The sequence below is a fragment of the Ambystoma mexicanum genome, chromosome 1q, assembly GCF_040938575.1.
Source record: "Ambystoma mexicanum isolate Mex_15411 chromosome 1q, UKY_AmexF1_1, whole genome shotgun sequence".
Lineage (NCBI taxonomy): Eukaryota > Metazoa > Chordata > Amphibia > Caudata > Ambystomatidae > Ambystoma > Ambystoma mexicanum.
In genome coordinates, this window is record NC_090922.1 from 230,307,981 (window position 1) to 230,327,743 (window position 19,763).

Here is a 19,763-nt window from a genome sequence, read left to right on the forward strand (position 1 = left end):
CCCCAAAAAACATAACATGATTTCTATGCATGTATGTGCGTTGAACAGCGCAAGTAATTTGGTTAATGTCAGTGGATAAATGTCACTTTCCCACAGCGCAGACAAAATCACTTGTACAGGCCCCTTCTGCAAAAGCATTACCGCTGTAGAAAGCAGTGAAAAGGTGAGGCAGTGTGCAGTCCCCCCACCCCCGACCCTGATCGGCCAAGGACCTCTCTATAAGAGCTGAGGGTGGAATTTTTCTGGACCTCAGTAACTTAGGGAGACATGGCTAAAGGGATCCTCAATCAACGGCCCAGCTTTTGCTCTGTGGCCTGTCCGAATATGTCTGTTCTCCAAATTACCTGCCGCTGCCCAGGTGTCAGATGGTGAGATGGAATGACCTCCCAGGAAGCATACTGGCAGATGATTTGCATAGGCACACCCCCTCTCTCTTAGCCCTGCTTACTCCACAGTAGCAAGTATCTGGGGAAAATATAGTGGTCGAGGTGGGGTAGCAGTAACTAGCAACTCTGAGAAAGTAAATCTGGGACACTTGGCGACCTGTGGGGAACAACTGCAGAGCTCAGTGCCCAGAAGTTTGTGGCACAGGGAGGAGGTCTGTTGGATTTCAGTAACTTGGAGACATGCAACCTGGTCGGGAGTGCTTCAGGTCTCCTTCCTTGCATGTTCCAAGCAACTCAACAAAGCATCAACAGGCTGAGATACCAACCACAGAGCCCCTTTCCACTTGATTAAAAGGCTAAAATCTTTTCCATGCAAATACATAGCCCCCAAATACCATATTTTCTTTGTTTTCTCTCTCTCTCCTCCCTGTCTCCTTCCCTCGCTCCCTCCCACCCTCCCGCACTCTCTCTTCCCCCCAGCCCCTCTCCCTCTCCCTACCATTAATTTTAAGTTTTCATGCACTGCAGCACATTGTGGCAATGGTATTTCACAATGGGACTGTTTGAAAGTTACAGAAATCAAAAAAGAAATCAACCAACTAAAAGCAGCCAAACCCGGAGTACTCTGCTCAGCCCCATTTAAAGATTAAGGCCCAGAAGCAAGTAAAGCTGTAGTTCAGAGCGATATTTGCAAATAGCACCTTAAAGCAGTTTACGCTGGAGTGCACAACAAGGGGGAAAGTGATAATACTGAGTTTGGTAGAATGGGATAAAAAAAAACAAAAGAAGCGTGCCACTTGTAAAAGTACAAGTCAAGAAATTGAAGGGGACGGGGCTGTTCATTCAGTCAAGAGGACTCACAAGTAAAAGGCTCCTGAGGCATTAGTGTTGAATTTGGCGCAAAATGCATTGTGTTGTCGTGTAATATGAATGAACATACAATTTCAATCTTCAATAAAGAAAGATCTATTAAAAAATCAACACTTGCAAATTAAGAAAGTTTCTGTCCAGTCATGTTCCAAAAATAGTGAATGCTTTACGAATGTGCGTGTCATCCTTTAGAGCAGGGGCCGATTTAAATTTCCCATTATCATTCCAATATTAGTACATGTGTTGCAGAAGCAAGCGCAAAGGGAGAGTCAATCAAACCATTGATTAGGACCTCTGGTCAAAGGTTTGCCATACCAAATGTCCTTATTTCAGAGGGCAGAAAGTCCAAACACCATTTAGATATCGGGTGGTATGAAATGAAGAGGCAAACAACAACGAATAAGCATTCTTTGCTGCTGTATTGATCTGGCCCTAAAGGGTTTTAGTTTAATGCCAATTATATTTAAAGATATAAAGATTAATGGTCCAGGGTGCTTGCAAAATGAAAACCCCCTCCCCATCACAATGGCTGGGTCATACAAGCCTGAGAGCATCACAATAGACCCAATAGACATGAGAAAAACTCGGTACCTCTGAGTGTATGTGGGCCCATGGCTGTATCAAGGACAAGGCAAAAACAGGAGGTGGCTTAAGGAGTCAGCACCAGAGGCTGTCCGATTGAGCCCTGTAAGCAACAGATGTTGGACCATCCTATAAAGGATTCTGAGGCTGATTTCAATTTTAACTTTGCTGCTGATTTAAGGATTGCTCAACCTTCGACCCACGTCTAGTTTGCTTGGATAAGCCCTGGAAATCTTTTACAGCTTGTACTGGTGGGAGATGATGTGACTTTATCAACTGCAACGGGATATGAGGCATGTGTGCCACAAAAAGCAGGTCTAGGATTTTTTTATAAGAAAGCCGCTTTAAGAAGGGAACTTTGGGCAACCCCACTGAGAGCAAAAGTATTACACAAAAGGTAAGGGGGTCAGTGGGTCAACTGATACAATAAACTAACTCACAGTCAAATGTGCTAAGTCCAAATACTACCTGTTTCTACATTTTCCAGGCTTTTTGTCTCATTTCTTAACAGATCCATTCCTATGTACCTCTGTGCTTTCAACAGAGTTTTCATTGTAATGGAGGGACATGCAGTATGCCTTAAACATGCCTGGGCAGGGAAGACTATGTAAAAGCAAGAGTAGCAGACAGCTTAATAAATCATCAGCAGGACCCTCTAGACCTTCCCCAAAAAACATAACATGATTTCTATGCATGTATGTGCGTTGAACAGCGCAAGTAATTTGGTTAATGTCAGTGGATAAATGTCACTTTCCCACAGCGCAGACAAAATCACTTGTACAGGCCCCTTCTGCAAAAGCATTACCGCTGTAGAAAGCAGTGAAAAGGTGAGGCAGTGTGCAGTCCCCCCACCCCCGACCCTGATCGGCCAAGGACCTCTCTATAAGAGCTGAGGGTGGAATTTTTCTGGACCTCAGTAACTTAGGGAGACATGGCTAAAGGGATCCTCAATCAACGGCCCAGCTTTTGCTCTGTGGCCTGTCCGAATATGTCTGTTCTCCAAATTACCTGCCGCTGCCCAGGTGTCAGATGGTGAGATGGAATGACCTCCCAGGAAGCATACTGGCAGATGATTTGCATAGGCACACCCCCTCTCTCTTAGCCCTGCTTACTCCACAGTAGCAAGTATCTGGGGAAAATATAGTGGTCGAGGTGGGGTAGCAGTAACTAGCAACTCTGAGAAAGTAAATCTGGGACACTTGGCGACCTGTGGGGAACAACTGCAGAGCTCAGTGCCCAGAAGTTTGTGGCACAGGGAGGAGGTCTGTTGGATTTCAGTAACTTGGAGACATGCAACCTGGTCGGGAGTGCTTCAGGTCTCCTTCCTTGCATGTTCCAAGCAACTCAACAAAGCATCAACAGGCTGAGATACCAACCACAGAGCCCCTTTCCACTTGATTAAAAGGCTAAAATCTTTTCCATGCAAATACATAGCCCCCAAATACCATATTTTCTTTGTTTTCTCTCTCTCTCCTCCCTGTCTCCTTCCCTCGCTCCCTCCCACCCTCCCGCACTCTCTCTTCCCCCCAGCCCCTCTCCCTCTCCCTACCATTAATTTTAAGTTTTCATGCACTGCAGCACATTGTGGCAATGGTATTTCACAATGGGACTGTTTGAAAGTTACAGAAATCAAAAAAGAAATCAACCAACTAAAAGCAGCCAAACCCGGAGTACTCTGCTCAGCCCCATTTAAAGATTAAGGCCCAGAAGCAAGTAAAGCTGTAGTTCAGAGCGATATTTGCAAATAGCACCTTAAAGCAGTTTACGCTGGAGTGCACAACAAGGGGGAAAGTGATAATACTGAGTTTGGTAGAATGGGATAAAAAAAAACAAAAGAAGCGTGCCACTTGTAAAAGTACAAGTCAAGAAATTGAAGGGGACGGGGCTGTTCATTCAGTCAAGAGGACTCACAAGTAAAAGGCTCCTGAGGCATTAGTGTTGAATTTGGCGCAAAATGCATTGTGTTGTCGTGTAATATGAATGAACATACAATTTCAATCTTCAATAAAGAAAGATCTATTAAAAAATCAACACTTGCAAATTAAGAAAGTTTCTGTCCAGTCATGTTCCAAAAATAGTGAATGCTTTACGAATGTGCGTGTCATCCTTTAGAGCAGGGGCCGATTTAAATTTCCCATTATCATTCCAATATTAGTACATGTGTTGCAGAAGCAAGCGCAAAGGGAGAGTCAATCAAACCATTGATTAGGACCTCTGGTCAAAGGTTTGCCATACCAAATGTCCTTATTTCAGAGGGCAGAAAGTCCAAACACCATTTAGATATCGGGTGGTATGAAATGAAGAGGCAAACAACAACGAATAAGCATTCTTTGCTGCTGTATTGATCTGGCCCTAAAGGGTTTTAGTTTAATGCCAATTATATTTAAAGATATAAAGATTAATGGTCCAGGGTGCTTGCAAAATGAAAACCCCCTCCCCATCACAATGGCTGGGTCATACAAGCCTGAGAGCATCACAATAGACCCAATAGACATGAGAAAAACTCGGTACCTCTGAGTGTATGTGGGCCCATGGCTGTATCAAGGACAAGGCAAAAACAGGAGGTGGCTTAAGGAGTCAGCACCAGAGGCTGTCCGATTGAGCCCTGTAAGCAACAGATGTTGGACCATCCTATAAAGGATTCTGAGGCTGATTTCAATTTTAACTTTGCTGCTGATTTAAGGATTGCTCAACCTTCGACCCACGTCTAGTTTGCTTGGATAAGCCCTGGAAATCTTTTACAGCTTGTACTGGTGGGAGATGATGTGACTTTATCAACTGCAACGGGATATGAGGCATGTGTGCCACAAAAAGCAGGTCTAGGATTTTTTTATAAGAAAGCCGCTTTAAGAAGGGAACTTTGGGCAACCCCACTGAGAGCAAAAGTATTACACAAAAGGTAAGGGGGTCAGTGGGTCAACTGATACAATAAACTAACTCACAGTCAAATGTGCTAAGTCCAAATACTACCTGTTTCTACATTTTCCAGGCTTTTTGTCTCATTTCTTAACAGATCCATTCCTATGTACCTCTGTGCTTTCAACAGAGTTTTCATTGTAATGGAGGGACATGCAGTATGCCTTAAACATGCCTGGGCAGGGAAGACTATGTAAAAGCAAGAGTAGCAGACAGCTTAATAAATCATCAGCAGGACCCTCTAGACCTTCCCCAAAAAACATAACATGATTTCTATGCATGTATGTGCGTTGAACAGCGCAAGTAATTTGGTTAATGTCAGTGGATAAATGTCACTTTCCCACAGCGCAGACAAAATCACTTGTACAGGCCCCTTCTGCAAAAGCATTACCGCTGTAGAAAGCAGTGAAAAGGTGAGGCAGTGTGCAGTCCCCCCACCCCCGACCCTGATCGGCCACGATCGGCCAAGGACCTCTCTATAAGAGCTGAGGGTGGAATTTTTCTGGACCTCAGTAACTTAGGGAGACATGGCTAAAGGGATCCTCAATCAACGGCCCAGCTTTTGCTCTGTGGCCTGTCCGAATATGTCTGTTCTCCAAATTACCTGCCGCTGCCCAGGTGTCAGATGGTGAGATGGAATGACCTCCCAGGAAGCATACTGGCAGATGATTTGCATAGGCACACCCCCTCTCTCTTAGCCCTGCTTACTCCACAGTAGCAAGTATCTGGGGAAAATATAGTGGTCGAGGTGGGGTAGCAGTAACTAGCAACTCTGAGAAAGTAAATCTGGGACACTTGGCGACCTGTGGGGAACAACTGCAGAGCTCAGTGCCCAGAAGTTTGTGGCACAGGGAGGAGGTCTGTTGGATTTCAGTAACTTGGAGACATGCAACCTGGTCGGGAGTGCTTCAGGTCTCCTTCCTTGCATGTTCCAAGCAACTCAACAAAGCATCAACAGGCTGAGATACCAACCACAGAGCCCCTTTCCACTTGATTAAAAGGCTAAAATCTTTTCCATGCAAATACATAGCCCCCAAATACCATATTTTCTTTGTTTTCTCTCTCTCTCCTCTCTGTCTCCTTCCCTCGCTCCCTCCCACCCTCCCGCACTCTCTCTTCCCCCCAGCCCCTCTCCCTCTCCCTACCATTAATTTTAGGTTTTCATGCACTGCAGCACATTGTGGCAATGGTATTTCACAATGGGACTGTTTGAAAGTTACAGAAATCAAAAAAGAAATCAACCAACTAAAAGCAGCCAAACCCGGAGTACTCTGCTCAGCCCCATTTAAAGATTAAGGCCCAGAAGCAAGTAAAGCTGTAGTTCAGAGCGATATTTGCAAATAGCACCTTAAAGCAGTTTACGCTGGAGTGCACAACAAGGGGGAAAGTGATAATACTGAGTTTGGTAGAATGGGATAAAAAAAAACAAAAGAAGCGTGCCACTTGTAAAAGTACAAGTCAAGAAATTGAAGGGGACGGGGCTGTTCATTCAGTCAAGAGGACTCACAAGTAAAAGGCTCCTGAGGCATTAGTGTTGAATTTGGCGCAAAATGCATTGTGTTGTCGTGTAATATGAATGAACATACAATTTCAATCTTCAATAAAGAAAGATCTATTAAAAAATCAACACTTGCAAATTAAGAAAGTTTCTGTCCAGTCATGTTCCAAAAATAGTGAATGCTTTACGAATGTGCGTGTCATCCTTTAGAGCAGGGGCCGATTTAAATTTCCCATTATCATTCCAATATTAGTACATGTGTTGCAGAAGCAAGCGCAAAGGGAGAGTCAATCAAACCATTGATTAGGACCTCTGGTCAAAGGTTTGCCATACCAAATGTCCTTATTTCAGAGGGCAGAAAGTCCAAACACCATTTAGATATCGGGTGGTATGAAATGAAGAGGCAAACAACAACGAATAAGCATTCTTTGCTGCTGTATTGATCTGGCCCTAAAGGGTTTTAGTTTAATGCCAATTATATTTAAAGATATAAAGATTAATGGTCCAGGGTGCTTGCAAAATGAAAACCCCCTCCCCATCACAATGGCTGGGTCATACAAGCCTGAGAGCATCACAATAGACCCAATAGACATGAGAAAAACTCGGTACCTCTGAGTGTATGTGGGCCCATGGCTGTATCAAGGACAAGGCAAAAACAGGAGGTGGCTTAAGGAGTCAGCACCAGAGGCTGTCCGATTGAGCCCTGTAAGCAACAGATGTTGGACCATCCTATAAAGGATTCTGAGGCTGATTTCAATTTTAACTTTGCTGCTGATTTAAGGATTGCTCAACCTTCGACCCACGTCTAGTTTGCTTGGATAAGCCCTGGAAATCTTTTACAGCTTGTACTGGTGGGAGATGATGTGACTTTATCAACTGCAACGGGATATGAGGCATGTGTGCCACAAAAAGCAGGTCTAGGATTTTTTTATAAGAAAGCCGCTTTAAGAAGGGAACTTTGGGCAACCCCACTGAGAGCAAAAGTATTACACAAAAGGTAAGGGGGTCAGTGGGTCAACTGATACAATAAACTAACTCACAGTCAAATGTGCTAAGTCCAAATACTACCTGTTTCTACATTTTCCAGGCTTTTTGTCTCATTTCTTAACAGATCCATTCCTATGTACCTCTGTGCTTTCAACAGAGTTTTCATTGTAAGGGAGGGACATACAGTATACCTTAAACATTCCTGGGCAGGGAAGACTCTATGTAAAAGCAAGAGTAGCAGACAGCTTAAAAGAATCATCAGCAGGACCCTCTAGACCTTCCCCAAAAAACATAACATTATTTCTCTGCATGCATGTGCGTTGAACAGCGCAAGTAGTTTGGTTAATGTCAGTGGATAAATGTCACTTTCCCACAGCGCAGAACAAAATCACTTGTACAGGCCCCTTCTGCAAAAGCATTACCACTGTAGAAAGCAGTGAAGGTGAGGCAGTGTGCAGTCACCTCCGACACTTCCCTCCTCTGATCGGCCACGATCGGCCAAGGACCTCTCTATGAGAGCTGAGGGTGGAATTTTCTGGACCTCTGTAACTTAGGGAGACATGGCAAAAGGGATCCTCAATCAACAGCTCAGCCTTTGCTTTGTGGCCTGTCCGTATATATCTGTTCTCCAAATTACCTGCCGCTGCCCAGGTGTCAGCTGGTGAGATGGAATGACCTCCCAGGTAGGATCCTGGCAGATGATTTGCATAGGCAAACCCCCTCGCTCTCTTTCTTACCCCTGCTTACTCCACAGTAGCAAGTATCTGGGCAAAATATAGTGGTCGAGGTAGGGTAGCAGTAACTAGCAACTCTGAGAAAGTAAATCTGGGGAGCTTGGCGACTTGTGGGGAACAACTGCAGAGCTCATCTCCCAGAACTTTGTGGCACGGGGAGAAGGTCTGTGGGATTTCAGTAACTTGGAGACATGCGACCTGGTCGGGAGTGCTTCAGGTCTCCTTCCTTGCATGTTCCAAGCAACTCAACAAAGCATCAACAGGCTGCCATGCCAGCCACAGAGCCCCTTTCCACATGATTAAAAGCCTAAAATCTTTTCCATGCAAACACATAGCCACCGAAAACCATATTTTCTTTGTTTTCTCTCTCTCTGTCTCTCTCTCCTCCCTCCCTCCCCCATAACCCCCCCCTCCCTACCATTCATTTTAAGTTTTCCTGCACTGCAGCACATTGTGACAATGGTATTTCACAATGGGACTGTTTGAAAGTTACAGAAATAAAAAAAGAATTAACCAACTAAAAGCAGCCAAATCCGGAGTACACTGCTAAGCCACAATTAAAGATTAAGGCCTAGAAGCAAGTAAAGCTGTAGTTCAGAGCGATGTTTGCAAATAGCTCCTTAAAGCAGTTGACGCTGGAGTGCACAACAAGAGGAAAAGTGATAATACTGAGTTTGGTAGAATGGGATAAAAAACAAAAGCAGCGTGCCACTTCTAAAAGTACAAGTCAAGAAATTGAAGGAGATGGGGCTGTTCATTCAGTCAATAGGACTCACAAGTAAAAGTCTCCCGAGGCATTAGTGTTGAATTTGGCCCAAAATGTATTGTGTTGTCGTGTATTATGTATGAAAATACAATTTCAATCTTCATTAAAAAAAGATGTATTAAAAAATAAATACTTGCAGATTAAGAAAGTTTCTGTCCTGTCGTGTGCCAAAAATAGTGAATGCTTTACGAATGTGCGTGTCATCCTTTGAAGCAGGGGCCAATTCTATTTTCCCATTTTCATTCCAATATTAGTACATGTTTTGCTGAGGTACATAGGAATGGATCTGTTAAGAAATGAAACCAAAAGCCTGGAAAAATGTTGAAACAGGTAGGATTTGGACTTACAATAAACGGACTCACAGTCAGATGTGCTATCCCTTGACCCACTGACCCGCTTACCTTTTGTGTAATCCTTTTGCTCTCAGCAGTGTTGTCCAAAGTTCCCTACTTAAAGAGACTTTCTTATAAAAAAAGATCCTAGACATGTTTTTTATGGCCCACATGCCTCATATCCCGTTGCTCTTGATAAACTCACATCATCTCCCACCAATACAAGCTGTAAAAGATGTCAAGGGCATAGCCAAGGAAATTAGACGTGGGCCGAAGGTTGAGCAATCCTTAAATCAGCAGCAAAAATAACATTGAAATCAGCTTCAGAATCTCTTAAAGGATGGGCCAACACTGGTTGCTTGCAGGGCGCAATCGGGCTGACGCCTTAAGGCAAGCGCAAAGGGAGAGCCAACCAAACCATTGATTAGGACCTCTGGACTTTCTGCTCTTTAACATAAGGACATTTGATATGGCAAACGTTTGACCAAACACCATTTAGATGTCGGATGGTATGGAATTAAGCGGCAAACAGCAATACATCAGCATTCTTTGCTGCTTTATTGATCTGGTCCTAAAGGGTTTGGTTTAATGCCAATTATATTTAAAGATAAAAAGATTCATGCTCAACGGTGCTTGCAAATCGACACCCCTCTCCCCATCACGATGGCTGGGTGATGCAAGAGTGAGAGCATCACAGCAGACCCAGAGACATGAGAAACACTCTGTACCTCTGAGTGCATGTGGGCCCATGGCTGGATCAAGGACAAGGCAAGAATAGGAGATGGCTTAAGGTGTCAGGACCCAGGCTGCCCCATTGCGCACTGCCAGCAACAGATGTTGGACCATCCTTTAAGAGATTCTGAGGCTTATTTCAATGTTAACTTTGCTGCTGATTAAAGGATTGCTCAACCTTCGACCCGCGTCTAGTTTGCTTGGCTAAGCCCTGAAAATCTTTTACAGCTTGTATTGGTGGGAGATGATGTGAGTTTATCAAGAGCAACGGGATATGAGGCATGTGTGCCACAAAATGCAGGTCTATGATCTTTTATTTGAAAGCCACTTTGGAAAACCCTACTGAGAACAAAAGGATTACACAAAAGGAAAGGGGGTCAGGGGGGCAAGGGATAGCACATCTGAATGTGAGTCAGTTAATTGTAAGTCCAAATCCTACGCGTTTCGACATTTTTCCAGGCTTTTTGTTTCAGTTCTTAACAGATCCATTCCTATGTACCTCTGTGCTTTCAACAGAGTTTTCATTGTAATGGAGGGACATGCAGTATGCCTTAAACATGCCTGGGCAGGGAAGACTATGTAAAAGCAAGAGTAGCAGACAGCTTAATAAATCATCAGCAGGACCCTCTAGACCTTCCCCAAAAAACATAACATGATTTCTATGCATGTATGTGCGTTGAACAGCGCAAGTAATTTGGTTAATGTCAGTGGATAAATGTCACTTTCCCACAGCGCAGACAAAATCACTTGTACAGGCCCCTTCTGCAAAAGCATTACCGCTGTAGAAAGCAGTGAAAAGGTGAGGCAGTGTGCAGTCCCCCCACCCCCGACCCTGATCGGCCACGATCGGCCAAGGACCTCTCTATAAGAGCTGAGGGTGGAATTTTTCTGGACCTCAGTAACTTAGGGAGACATGGCTAAAGGGATCCTCAATCAACGGCCCAGCTTTTGCTCTGTGGCCTGTCCGAATATGTCTGTTCTCCAAATTACCTGCCGCTGCCCAGGTGTCAGATGGTGAGATGGAATGACCTCCCAGGAAGCATACTGGCAGATGATTTGCATAGGCACACCCCCTCTCCCTCTCTCTTAGCCCTGCTTACTCCACAGTAGCAAGTATCTGGGGAAAATATAGTGGTCGAGGTGGGGTAGCAGTAACTAGCAACTCTGAGAAAGTAAATCTGGGACACTTGGTGACCTGTGGGGAACAACTGCAGAGCTCAGTGCCCAGAAGTTTGTGGCACAGGGAGGAGGTCTGTTGGATTTCAGTAACTTGGAGACATGCAACCTGGTCGGGAGTGCTTCAGGTCTCCTTCCTTGCATGTTCCAAGCAACTCAACAAAGCATCAACAGGCTGAGATACCAACCACAGAGCCCCTTTCCACTTGATTAAAAGGCTAAAATCTTTTCCATGCAAATACATAGCCCCCAAATACCATATTTTCTTTGTTTTCTCTCTCTCTCCTCCCTGTCTCCTTCCCTCGCTCCCTCCCACCCTCCCGCACTCTCTCTTCCCCCCAGCCCCTCTCCCTCTCCCTACCATTAATTTTAAGTTTTCATGCACTGCAGCACATTGTGGCAATGGTATTTCACAATGGGACTGTTTGAAAGTTACAGAAATCAAAAAAGAAATCAACCAACTAAAAGCAGCCAAACCCGGAGTACTCTGCTCAGCCCCATTTAAAGATTAAGGCCCAGAAGCAAGTAAAGCTGTAGTTCAGAGCGATATTTGCAAATAGCACCTTAAAGCAGTTTACGCTGGAGTGCACAACAAGGGGGAAAGTGATAATACTGAGTTTGGTAGAATGGGATAAAAAAAAACAAAAGAAGCGTGCCACTTGTAAAAGTACAAGTCAAGAAATTGAAGGGGACGGGGCTGTTCATTCAGTCAAGAGGACTCACAAGTAAAAGGCTCCTGAGGCATTAGTGTTGAATTTGGCGCAAAATGCATTGTGTTGTCGTGTAATATGAATGAACATACAATTTCAATCTTCAATAAAGAAAGATCTATTAAAAAATCAACACTTGCAAATTAAGAAAGTTTCTGTCCAGTCATGTTCCAAAAATAGTGAATGCTTTACGAATGTGCGTGTCATCCTTTAGAGCAGGGGCCGATTTAAATTTCCCATTATCATTCCAATATTAGTACATGTGTTGCAGAAGCAAGCGCAAAGGGAGAGTCAATCAAACCATTGATTAGGACCTCTGGTCAAAGGTTTGCCATACCAAATGTCCTTATTTCAGAGGGCAGAAAGTCCAAACACCATTTAGATATCGGGTGGTATGAAATGAAGAGGCAAACAACAACGAATAAGCATTCTTTGCTGCTGTATTGATCTGGCCCTAAAGGGTTTTAGTTTAATGCCAATTATATTTAAAGATATAAAGATTAATGGTCCAGGGTGCTTGCAAAATGAAAACCCCCTCCCCATCACAATGGCTGGGTCATACAAGCCTGAGAGCATCACAATAGACCCAATAGACATGAGAAAAACTCGGTACCTCTGAGTGTATGTGGGCCCATGGCTGTATCAAGGACAAGGCAAAAACAGGAGGTGGCTTAAGGAGTCAGCACCAGAGGCTGTCCGATTGAGCCCTGTAAGCAACAGATGTTGGACCATCCTATAAAGGATTCTGAGGCTGATTTCAATTTTAACTTTGCTGCTGATTTAAGGATTGCTCAACCTTCGACCCACGTCTAGTTTGCTTGGATAAGCCCTGGAAATCTTTTACAGCTTGTACTGGTGGGAGATGATGTGACTTTATCAACTGCAACGGGATATGAGGCATGTGTGCCACAAAAAGCAGGTCTAGGATTTTTTTATAAGAAAGCCGCTTTAAGAAGGGAACTTTGGGCAACCCCACTGAGAGCAAAAGTATTACACAAAAGGTAAGGGGGTCAGTGGGTCAACTGATACAATAAACTAACTCACAGTCAAATGTGCTAAGTCCAAATACTACCTGTTTCTACATTTTCCAGGCTTTTTGTCTCATTTCTTAACAGATCCATTCCTATGTACCTCTGTGCTTTCAACAGAGTTTTCATTGTAAGGGAGGGACATACAGTATACCTTAAACATTCCTGGGCAGGGAAGACTCTATGTAAAAGCAAGAGTAGCAGACAGCTTAAAAGAATCATCAGCAGGACCCTCTAGACCTTCCCCAAAAAACATAACATTATTTCTCTGCATGCATGTGCGTTGAACAGCGCAAGTAGTTTGGTTAATGTCAGTGGATAAATGTCACTTTCCCACAGCGCAGAACAAAATCACTTGTACAGGCCCCTTCTGCAAAAGCATTACCACTGTAGAAAGCAGTGAAGGTGAGGCAGTGTGCAGTCACCTCCGACACTTCCCTCCTCTGATCGGCCACGATCGGCCAAGGACCTCTCTATGAGAGCTGAGGGTGGAATTTTCTGGACCTCTGTAACTTAGGGAGACATGGCAAAAGGGATCCTCAATCAACAGCTCAGCCTTTGCTTTGTGGCCTGTCCGTATATATCTGTTCTCCAAATTACCTGCCGCTGCCCAGGTGTCAGCTGGTGAGATGGAATGACCTCCCAGGTAGGATCCTGGCAGATGATTTGCATAGGCAAACCCCCTCGCTCTCTTTCTTACCCCTGCTTACTCCACAGTAGCAAGTATCTGGGCAAAATATAGTGGTCGAGGTAGGGTAGCAGTAACTAGCAACTCTGAGAAAGTAAATCTGGGGAGCTTGGCGACTTGTGGGGAACAACTGCAGAGCTCATCTCCCAGAACTTTGTGGCACGGGGAGAAGGTCTGTGGGATTTCAGTAACTTGGAGACATGCGACCTGGTCGGGAGTGCTTCAGGTCTCCTTCCTTGCATGTTCCAAGCAACTCAACAAAGCATCAACAGGCTGCCATGCCAGCCACAGAGCCCCTTTCCACATGATTAAAAGCCTAAAATCTTTTCCATGCAAACACATAGCCACCGAAAACCATATTTTCTTTGTTTTCTCTCTCTCTGTCTCTCTCTCCTCCCTCCCTCCCTCCCTCCTTCCCATCCCCCATAACCCCCCCCCCTCCCTACCATTCATTTTAAGTTTTCCTGCACTGCAGCACATTGTGACAATGGTATTTCACAATGGGACTGTTTGAAAGTTACAGAAATAAAAAAAGAATTAACCAACTAAAAGCAGCCAAATCCGGAGTACACTGCTAAGCCACAATTAAAGATTAAGGCCTAGAAGCAAGTAAAGCTGTAGTTCAGAGCGATGTTTGCAAATAGCTCCTTAAAGCAGTTGACGCTGGAGTGCACAACAAGAGGAAAAGTGATAATACTGAGTTTGGTAGAATGGGATAAAAAACAAAAGCAGCGTGCCACTTCTAAAAGTACAAGTCAAGAAATTGAAGGAGATGGGGCTGTTCATTCAGTCAATAGGACTCACAAGTAAAAGTCTCCCGAGGCATTAGTGTTGAATTTGGCCCAAAATGTATTGTGTTGTCGTGTATTATGTATGAAAATACAATTTCAATCTTCATTAAAAAAAGATGTATTAAAAAATAAATACTTGCAGATTAAGAAAGTTTCTGTCCCGTCGTGTGCCAAAAATAGTGAATGCTTTACGAATGTGCGTGTCATCCTTTGAAGCAGGGGCCAATTCTATTTTCCCATTTTCATTCCAATATTAGTACATGTTTTGCTGAGGTACATAGGAATGGATCTGTTAAGAAATGAAACCAAAAGCCTGGAAAAATGTTGAAACAGGTAGGATTTGGACTTACAATAAACGGACTCACAGTCAGATGTGCTATCCCTTGACCCACTGACCCGCTTACCTTTTGTGTAATCCTTTTGCTCTCAGCAGTGTTGTCCAAAGTTCCCTACTTAAAGAGACTTTCTTATAAAAAAAGATCTTAGACATGTTTTTTATGGCCCACATGCCTCATATCCCGTTGCTCTTGATAAACTCACATCATCTCCCACCAATACAAGCTGTAAAAGATGTCAAGGGCATAGCCAAGGAAATTAGACGTGGGCCGAAGGTTGAGCAATCCTTAAATCAGCAGCAAAAATAACATTGAAATCAGCTTCAGAATCTCTTAAAGGATGGGCCAACACTGGTTGCTTGCAGGGCGCAATCGGGCTGACGCCTTAAGGCAAGCGCAAAGGGAGAGCCAACCAAACCATTGATTAGGACCTCTGGACTTTCTGCTCTTTAACATAAGGACATTTGATATAGCAAACGTTTGACCAAACACCATTTAGATGTCGGATGGTATGGAATTAAGCGGCAAACAGCAATACATCAGCATTCTTTGCTGCTTTATTGATCTGGTCCTAAAGGGTTTGGTTTAATGCCAATTATATTTAAAGATAAAAAGATTCATGCTCAACGGTGCTTGCAAATCGACACCCCTCTCCCCATCACGATGGCTGGGTGATGCAAGAGTGAGAGCATCACAGCAGACCCAGAGACATGAGAAACACTCTATACCTCTGAGTGCATGTGGGCCCATGGCTGGATCAAGGACAAGGCAAGAATAGGAGATGGCTTAAGGTGTCAGGACCCAGGCTGCCCCATTGCGCACTGCCAGCAACAGATGTTGGACCATCCTTTAAGAGATTCTGAGGCTTATTTCAATGTTAACTTTGCTGCTGATTAAAGGATTGCTCAACCTTCGACCCGCGTCTAGTTTGCTTGGCTAAGCCCTGAAAATCTTTTACAGCTTGTATTGGTGGGAGATGATGTGAGTTTATCAAGAGCAACGGGATATGAGGCATGTGTGCCACAAAATGCAGGTCTATGATCTTTTATTTGAAAGCCACTTTGGAAAACCCTACTGAGAACAAAAGGATTACACAAAAGGAAAGGGGGTCAGGGGGGCAAGGGATAGCACATCTGAATGTGAGTCAGTTAATTGTAAGTCCAAATCCTACGCGTTTCGACATTTTTCCAGGCTTTTTGTTTCAGTTCTTAACAGATCCATTCCTATGTACCTCTGTGCTTTCAACAGAGTTTTCATTGTAATGGAGGGACATGCAGTATGCCTTAAACATGCCTGGGCAGGGAAGACTATGTAAAAGCAAGAGTAGCAGACAGCTTAATAAATCATCAGCAGGACCCTCTAGACCTTCCCCAAAAAACATAACATGATTTCTATGCATATATGTGCGTTGAACAGCGCAAGTAATTTGGTTAATGTCAGTGGATAAATGTCACTTTCCCACAGCGCAGACAAAATCACTTGTACAGGCCCCTTCTGCAAAATCATTACCGCTGTAGAAAGCAGTGAAAAGATGAGGCAGTGTGCAGTCCCCCCACCCCCGACCCTGATCGGCCACGATCGGCCAAGGACCTCTCTATAAGAGCTGAGGGTGGAATTTTTCTGGACCTCAGTAACTTAGGGAGACATGGCTAAAGGGATCCTCAATCAACGGCCCAGCTTTTGCTCTGTGGCCTGTCCGAATATGTCTGTTCTCCAAATTACCTGCCGCTGCCCAGGTGTCAGATGGTGAGATGGAATGACCTCCCAGGAAGCATACTGGCAGATGATTTGCATAGGCACACCCCCTCTCCCTCTCTCTTAGCCCTGCTTACTCCACAGTAGCAAGTATCTGGGGAAAATATAGTGGTCGAGGTGGGGTAGCAGTAACTAGCAACTCTGAGAAAGTAAATCTGGGACACTTGGCGACCTGTGGGGAACAACTGCAGAGCTCAGTGCCCAGAAGTTTGTGGCACAGGGAGGAGGTCTGTTGGATTTCAGTAACTTGGAGACATGCAACCTGGTCGGGAGTGCTTCAGGTCTCCTTCCTTGCATGTTCCAAGCAACTCAACAAAGCATCAACAGGCTGAGATACCAACCACAGAGCCCCTTTCCACTTGATTAAAAGGCTAAAATCTTTTCCATGCAAATACATAGCCCCCAAATACCATATTTTCTTTGTTTTCTCTCTCTCTCCTCCCTGTCTCCTTCCCTCGCTCCCTCCCACCCTCCCGCACTCTCTCTTCCCCCCAGCCCCTCTCCCTCTCCCTACCATTAATTTTAAGTTTTCATGCACTGCAGCACATTGTGGCAATGGTATTTCACAATGGGACTGTTTGAAAGTTACAGAAATCAAAAAAGAAATCAACCAACTAAAAGCAGCCAAACCCGGAGTACTCTGCTCAGCCCCATTTAAAGATTAAGGCCCAGAAGCAAGTAAAGCTGTAGTTCAGAGCGATATTTGCAAATAGCACCTTAAAGCAGTTTACGCTGGAGTGCACAACAAGGGGGAAAGTGATAATACTGAGTTTGGTAGAATGGGATAAAAAAAAACAAAAGAAGCGTGCCACTTGTAAAAGTACAAGTCAAGAAATTGAAGGGGACGGGGCTGTTCATTCAGTCAAGAGGACTCACAAGTAAAAGGCTCCTGAGGCATTAGTGTTGAATTTGGCGCAAAATGCATTGTGTTGTCGTGTAATATGAATGAACATACAATTTCAATCTTCAATAAAGAAAGATCTATTAAAAAATCAACACTTGCAAATTAAGAAAGTTTCTGTCCAGTCATGTTCCAAAAATAGTGAATGCTTTACGAATGTGCGTGTCATCCTTTAGAGCAGGGGCCGATTTAAATTTCCCATTATCATTCCAATATTAGTACATGTGTTGCAGAAGCAAGCGCAAAGGGAGAGTCAATCAAACCATTGATTAGGACCTCTGGTCAAAGGTTTGCCATACCAAATGTCCTTATTTCAGAGGGCAGAAAGTCCAAACACCATTTAGATATCGGGTGGTATGAAATGAAGAGGCAAACAACAACGAATAAGCATTCTTTGCTGCTGTATTGATCTGGCCCTAAAGGGTTTTAGTTTAATGCCAATTATATTTAAAGATATAAAGATTAATGGTCCAGGGTGCTTGCAAAATGAAAACCCCCTCCCCATCACAATGGCTGGGTCATACAAGCCTGAGAGCATCACAATAGACCCAATAGACATGAGAAAAACTCGGTACCTCTGAGTGTATGTGGGCCCATGGCTGTATCAAGGACAAGGCAAAAACAGGAGGTGGCTTAAGGAGTCAGCACCAGAGGCTGTCCGATTGAGCCCTGTAAGCAACAGATGTTGGACCATCCTATAAAGGATTCTGAGGCTGATTTCAATTTTAACTTTGCTGCTGATTTAAGGATTGCTCAACCTTCGACCCACGTCTAGTTTGCTTGGATAAGCCCTGGAAATCTTTTACAGCTTGTACTGGTGGGAGATGATGTGACTTTATCAACTGCAACGGGATATGAGGCATGTGTGCCACAAAAAGCAGGTCTAGGATTTTTTTATAAGAAAGCCGCTTTAAGAAGGGAACTTTGGGCAACCCCACTGAGAGCAAAAGTATTACACAAAAGGTAAGGGGGTCAGTGGGTCAACTGATACAATAAACTAACTCACAGTCAAATGTGCTAAGTCCAAATACTACCTGTTTCTACATTTTCCAGGCTTTTTGTCTCATTTCTTAACAGATCCATTCCTATGTACCTCTGTGCTTTCAACAGAGTTTTCATTGTAATGGAGGGACATGCAGTATGCCTTAAACATGCCTGGGCAGGGAAGACTATGTAAAAGCAAGAGTAGCAGACAGCTTAATAAATCATCAGCAGGACCCTCTAGACCTTCCCCAAAAAACATAACATGATTTCTATGCATGTATGTGCGTTGAACAGCGCAAGTAATTTGGTTAATGTCAGTGGATAAATGTCACTTTCCCACAGCGCAGACAAAATCACTTGTACAGGCCCCTTCTGCAAAAGCATTACCGCTGTAGAAAGCAGTGAAAAGGTGAGGCAGTGTGCAGTCCCCCCACCCCCGACCCTGATCGGCCACGATCGGCCAAGGACCTCTCTATAAGAGCTGAGGGTGGAATTTTTCTGGACCTCAGTAACTTAGGGAGACATGGCTAAAGGGATCCTCAATCAACGGCCCAGCTTTTGCTCTGTGGCCTGTCCGAATATGTCTGTTCTCCAAATTACCTGCCGCTGCCCAGGTGTCAGATGGTGAGATGGAATGACCTCCCAGGAAGCATACTGGCAGATGATTTGCATAGGCACACCCCCTCTCTCTTAGCCCTGCTTACTCCACAGTAGCAAGTATCTGGGGAAAATATAGTGGTCGAGGTGGGGTAGCAGTAACTAGCAACTCTGAGAAAGTAAATCTGGGACACTTGGCGACCTGTGGGGAACAACTGCAGAGCTCAGTGCCCAGAAGTTTGTGGCACAGGGAGGAGGTCTGTTGGATTTCAGTAACTTGGAGACATGCAACCTGGTCGGGAGTGCTTCAGGTCTCCTTCCTTGCATGTTCCAAGCAACTCAACAAAGCATCAACATGCTGAGATACCAACCACAGAGCCCCTTTCCACTTGATTAAAAGGCTAAAATCTTTTCCATGCAAATACATAGCCCCCAAATACCATATTTTCTTTGTTTTCTCTCTCTCTCCTCCCTGTCTCCTTCCCTCGCTCCCTCCCACCCTCCCGCACTCTCTCTTCCCCCCAGCCCCTCTCCCTCTCCCTACCATTAATTTTAAGTTTTCATGCACTGCAGCACATTGTGGCAATGGTATTTCACAATGGGACTGTTTGAAAGTTACAGAAATCAAAAAAGAAATCAACCAACTAAAAGCAGCCAAACCCGGAGTACTCTGCTCAGCCCCATTTAAAGATTAAGGCCCAGAAGCAAGTAAAGCTGTAGTTCAGAGCGATATTTGCAAATAGCACCTTAAAGCAGTTTACGCTGGAGTGCACAACAAGGGGGAAAGTGATAATACTGAGTTTGGTAGAATGGGATAAAAAAAAACAAAAGAAGCGTGCCACTTGTAAAAGTACAAGTCAAGAAATTGAAGGGGACGGGGCTGTTCATTCAGTCAAGAGGACTCACAAGTAAAAGGCTCCTGAGGCATTAGTGTTGAATTTGGCGCAAAATGCATTGTGTTGTCGTGTAATATGAATGAACATACAATTTCAATC

At 44.3% G+C, this 19,763-nt stretch overlaps 5 non-coding genes across 5 annotated transcripts; all 5 read right to left on the minus strand.

The window, feature by feature from the left end:
* Positions 1–1,406: 1,406 nt before the first annotated feature.
* On the minus strand, positions 1,407–1,513 carry LOC138565345 (U6 spliceosomal RNA). The gene has a single exon (XR_011301234.1). It is a non-coding gene; the product is annotated as a U6 spliceosomal RNA (small nuclear RNA).
* Positions 1,514–3,908: 2,395 nt separating this feature from the next.
* LOC138565346 (U6 spliceosomal RNA) lies at positions 3,909–4,015 on the minus strand. Its single transcript, XR_011301235.1, has one exon. It is a non-coding gene; the product is annotated as a U6 spliceosomal RNA (small nuclear RNA).
* Positions 4,016–6,420: 2,405 nt separating this feature from the next.
* LOC138565347 (U6 spliceosomal RNA) lies at positions 6,421–6,527 on the minus strand. Its single transcript, XR_011301236.1, has one exon. It is a non-coding gene; the product is annotated as a U6 spliceosomal RNA (small nuclear RNA).
* A 5,334-nt stretch (positions 6,528–11,861) lies between these two features.
* Positions 11,862–11,968, minus strand: LOC138565348 (U6 spliceosomal RNA). The gene has a single exon (XR_011301237.1). It is a non-coding gene; the product is annotated as a U6 spliceosomal RNA (small nuclear RNA).
* Positions 11,969–17,321: 5,353 nt separating this feature from the next.
* Positions 17,322–17,428, minus strand: LOC138565349 (U6 spliceosomal RNA). Its single transcript, XR_011301238.1, has one exon. It is a non-coding gene; the product is annotated as a U6 spliceosomal RNA (small nuclear RNA).
* Positions 17,429–19,763: the final 2,335 nt, after the last annotated feature.